General features: G+C 40.6%; 1 long non-coding RNA gene across 1 annotated transcript in view; it reads right to left on the bottom strand.

Moving 5' to 3' along the window:
- The window catches only part of LOC128248380 (uncharacterized), a 71,193-nt gene that overhangs the window by 59,570 nt on the left and 6,150 nt on the right, over positions 1-5,473 (bottom strand). The window lies entirely within an intron of this gene.

The raw sequence follows: 5,473 nt of genomic DNA, 5'->3' as shown, positions 1-5,473 counted from the left end.
AAATCAAGTGTGGAAAACAGCATCCATCATGTGGTGTCCGTTTTCATTGATGCATTTCTGAAAGCTTGTCTGATGCATTCCACATATTCTGTGGTCCATTCTGTTCATGGTGCCCCCCACTGGTCTCTTATTCATTAGTGTACCTTGAGTACGAATTGCGTTCATCCAACGTAAGATTGTGTTATGCGTGGGAACAGCCTGATTTTGGTGTATGTTGAAGTGGCACCGAAACCCATGCTGAACTATTGTGACTGACTTGTTATTCTTCATGTAACTGTTGTAGGCAAACACATGATGCTTTATCGTCCACAGCACCATGGCTTCACCTAAGTAAAAAGAATGCTAAGAATGCTAAGGCGTAGGAGTGGCTGTGTGGTAAGTAGCTTGCTTACCAACCACATGGTCCCGGGTTCAGTCCCACTGCGTGGCATCTTGGGCAAGTGTCTTCTACTATAGCCTCGGGCCGACCAAAGCCTTGTGAGTGGATTTGGTAGACGGAAACTGAAATAAGCCCGTCGTATATATGTATATATATATATGTATGTGTTTGTGTGTCTGTGTTTGTCCTCCCAACATTGCTTGACAACCGATGCTGGTGTGTTTATGTCCCCGTAACTTAGCAGTTCGGCAAAAGAGACCGATAGAATAAGTACTAGGCTTCTAAAGAATAAGTCCTGGGGTCGATTTGCTCGACTAAAGGTGGTGCTCCATCATGGCCACAGTCAAAAGACTGAAACAAGTAAAAGAGTAAAAGAGTAAAAGAGTATACCACAGACCAAATGTTATCAGTCAGACAGATGACTCTTTTCCAGGGACTGAGTGATAGCCATTTCAAAAACGTCCGTCTTCTCTGCCCCACCCTGTACAAGGTGAATATGAAAGACTGAATAGAAAAGAGCAGCAAAGGTGGATGCGAGCCAACAGTGCTATGAACAGAAACATCCCAGTCATGACCATCCAGTAAGTTTTCTTGATAAATAGTCAATAGTCCTTCTACAAGAACTACAATATCCAATGTGTCCTTCTTTTCAAGAAAGCTGAGGGTGATCTAATAAAGACTCTGTTGCTACTATTTCTAGTAAGGTCGAATGACCAAGAAGAATTATCTACAATAAATCTGCTTCACAGACTTTGTGTTCATTGCCAGCCATGGGGGCAGCAATAAATGTCCCTGCCCACTTCATCATCATCTTTGTACTTCTTTTATTTCTTCTTCTCTCCTTTCCTTTCTGATTCCTTCCTCTCCTCTTCTTTCTCCTCTATCTGAAATCTTTCATTTTCCAGTCATTATTTCTAAAATGTCTGTTCTGAGAAAAGAATGTGTTGTCTATATTTCTGCCACACACCGAAACATATAGCACTAGTTGGCACCTGTTCTTGGAGTAATGTAACATATGGAATTGGTAAGTAGTTTGCAGTAATAATACATGTGCCGTCTTGTGGCTGCAACTGATAATTGGTAATTAGTGCATTAGCTTGAATACCCGTATGAGTGTGTGCATGCATTGATATGTATACATTATGAGGTATGCATGTAGTTACAAATGACTGTGTTCGCATCTGTATCTATTTACCTGCCTGTCTATCTATCTATCTATCTATCTATGTCTGTCTGTCCGTCTGTCTGTCTGTCTACCAACCTACTTGTCTTTCTACCTGTCTGTATGTCTACCAAGCTACCTATCTATCTGTCTGTCTGTCTGTCTGTCTGTCTGTTTCTCTCTCTCTCTCTCTCTACATATGTGTGTTTGTTTGTGTGCATGTGTTTCTTTTAGCATTTACTTATTTCAACCTTTAGACTAGCCATCCTGAAGCACTGCCTCGAAGAGCTAAGTGAAACAAGTTGGTCCCTGTTCTATATTTTTAGCCTAGTTCTTATTCAGTCAGTCTCTTCTGACCAATCAATAACTTATGAAGACATAAACAAACTGACACCAGTTGTCAAATGGTGGATAGACACATACACACACACACACACACACACACACACACACACACACAGAGGCACACACGCATACACACACACATACACGCACACAATTGGCTTCTTTCAGATTTGTCCACCAAATCCACTCAGAAGGCTTTGGTTGGCCTGAGGTTATAGTACAAGATACTTACCAAAGGTGCCACACAATGGGACAAAACCCAAGACCACAATGGTTGGAAAGCAAGCTTCTTAATCATGCAGTTGCACCTTATATACACGGTCTGATCAATAAGTATCCGGACTGTTACCACAGTGACAAAACTAAAGCATGCAGAGTGCGGCTGCTCAGCAAAGATTGACCTTGAGCTCTGCTGTATATGCACACTGAGTTTTAAGATTCTAGCTCACTTCTGCTGTTTACAGCGGTTCTTGGAAGGAAGTTGTGTCTTTTTGGTCAGTTGAAAGCAGTTCTGGCACAAATTTGGCAGACATGCATCTCATACCCAAATCTTCAGTGATAACAGACTGAACTGAACTGTAACCAATCTGCACATCCTCTGATAACTCACGGATGGTGATTCAATGATTTCCCCTCACAGCTGCGATGTTTTTCTCAGTTCTACTGGTTGCAGGTCTCTCAGAACGTTCGTCCCTATCAACGTTTTTGCCACCGTCTTGGAAACGTCTGAACAACTCGTACACTTGTGTGCAGCTCATACACTACTCTCCATACACTTTCTGCAACTTTGTGTAAGCCCCTGTCATGGTATCGCCATGACAACTTTCTCTGTCATGGTCAATGCAACGATCACACACTACACACCTTCCTTCCAAGTACTGCTGTAAACAGTGGAAGTGAGCTAGAATCTTAAAACTCAATGTGCATGTACAGCAGAGCTCAAGGTCAATCTTTGCCAAACAGCTTCAGTCTGCATGCTTTAGCTTTGTCACAATGGTAACAGTCCTGATACTTATTGATCAGACCGTGTATATAAGGTGCAACTGTGTAATTAAGAAGCTTGCTTCTCAACCATTGTGGTCTTGGTCGGTGTTAGGAATGGCATCCAGCCATAGAAACCATGCCAAATCAGACTGGTGTCTGGTGCAGCCTTCCAGTTTGCCACCTTTGGTCAAACTATCCAACCCATGCCAGTATGGACGATGGACACTAAATGATGATGATGATGATGATGATGATGATGATACTGTAACTACTATATGCATGCATGCACACACACACACATGCACACACATATAAAATATACACATAGATGCATTCCAAATGTTGTAACTGTTTGCTTATATTTTATTCACCCTGATCAGTTTTCTTAAAGAATAACTTGTGTTCAGTTGACAATTACAATTCTTGCCAATTCCATATATGTATATGTGTGGCACAACCCTGCAGCTCAAAGATGTTAAATGATGATAATGATGATGATACATGCATACATACATACATACATACATACATACATACGTACATACATACATACATACATACATATAAATATATTATGGAGATGTACTTGCATAGCAAGTGACTTGATTTGAGATCGTGTGCCGAAACAAAAACAATTGCAGCATGAAAGATGTTTATAAGCCATTTAAGAAAACACAAAAAACTGTCAGATTCACCTCAACGTTTGAATTTAATTTGTGTCAAAATATTTCCGTTGCTCTGAAACCAGGACCTGTTCACTCACAAAACTTGGTGTTGCATTTGTGTGTTCTTAAATGGCTTAAAAACATCTTCCATGCTGCGATCATATAGATGCAATTAAATTTCGATTTCTGTACGTATGTGTGTGTGTGTGTATACACACACACACACACACATCATATATATACATGATGGATTCACCTCTCGAAGACGACGTATGAGCATTCAGCTTTTGCCAAATGACCCACACGAATGAGTTGTTTATAGGGATCAAATGCTCATGCTTCACATTAGCTCACTCCTTCCATCAAATTGATATTGTCTGAACAGGTGCATGGTGTACCATATGTCAGATGTTGAAGTCATGTCGCAGCAGCATGAGGTGAAATGTTTTTCTCAAGAACAGAATGCACCAACAGGTCTAGGAATTGAAATCATGATTGCTAGATTGTGAGTACAACACCCTAACCTCTAACCCATGTGCCTTCACTATATATATATATATATATATATATATATATATATATAAATAGTGGCATGTAAAAAGCAGCTTTCAAGTGGTTGAGCTCCTTTCGAGTGCTGGGCCTCATAGAGGCAATGACAAAGACCTTTGGCATTATGTTCTGCTTCAGAAGAAGACCCATTAAGCCAAGTAAAATCACAGTCCTGGTAGATACCAGTTTCATGCAAATGGCACTCATGTTGGCAGCACATAAAAGCACCCTTTGAGTGTTGGGCCTCACAGAAGCAAAGACCGAGACCATTTGGCACTACGCCATGCTTTGAGCATTGGGCCTCACTGAGCAATGCCAAGTCCATTTGGCATTATGCTGTGCTTGAGAAGTAGACCTGACAAGCCAAGTAAAATCACAGTTATGCTAGATACCAGTGTCACACAAATGAAATCTGTGCCAGTGTCACGTAGAAGCACCCATTATACTCTCGGAGAGGTTGGCATAAGGAAAGGCATCCAGCCATAGAAACGATGCCATAACAGAATGGAGTTTGATGCAGCCTTCCAGCTTGCCAGCCCTGGTCAAACCGTCCAACCCATGCCAGCATGGACAATGGACATTAAATGATGATGATATTTATATAGGTAGATTGATAGATAGATAAATAGATAAACAGAGAGAGAAAGAGAGAGAGAGAGACAGAGGAAGAGAAAGAGAGAAAAAGAGATGTATATATGCCAAGAAGTTCAGTGGAAAGGAAACATTAATGACACATCCTGCTTTGACCAAAGAGATTGGTGAACTAACAGAAGCGGCTGTAGTTAATTAAAACTTGTCTCTAATACAACATTGTTGTTGTTGCTATTATTGTTAACTAATAATCCCTGCCAGATGAAGTGGTTTACAAGTTTATTTAGAAGGAAAAGTATTTTTACGAACAGATGATATCAAAATAAGGAGGGGAATTGACAGGGACTGTAATTGTCAACTGAACACAGGTTATTGTTTCAGAAAACTGATCAGAGAGAGTAAAGTACAAGCAAACAGTTACAACATCTGGAATGCATGTATGTATCTACTTTTTTGTTTGTTTTTGTGTGTGAGCATGTCTGCATGTCAAGTGCAGTCGTTATGTTGTTACGACATTTCGTTTTCTGAACAATGTCTGGTTAACAAAATCAATGCAAGTCCAAATATATTCTTATTATGCCGTATTATGAGCAAGCAGGGCTGTGCAGTAAGAGGTTTGCTTCCGAAGCCCATTGTTTTGGCTTCAGTCCCACTGCATGGCAATTTGGTCAACTATCACCTACCATAGCCCTGAGCCTTGTGAGTCGATTTAGTAGATGGAAACAGAAAGAAATCTGGTGTGTGTTTGTGTGTGCACGCACGCATGTGTGCATGTGTGTGTGTGTATATATATATATA

The sequence above is a fragment of the Octopus bimaculoides genome, chromosome 7 (assembly GCF_001194135.2).
Source record: "Octopus bimaculoides isolate UCB-OBI-ISO-001 chromosome 7, ASM119413v2, whole genome shotgun sequence".
NCBI classification, from domain to species: Eukaryota; Metazoa; Mollusca; class Cephalopoda; order Octopoda; family Octopodidae; genus Octopus; species Octopus bimaculoides.
Note: the sequence above shows the minus strand (reverse complement) of the source record. Positions and strands in the feature narration are given on the sequence as shown.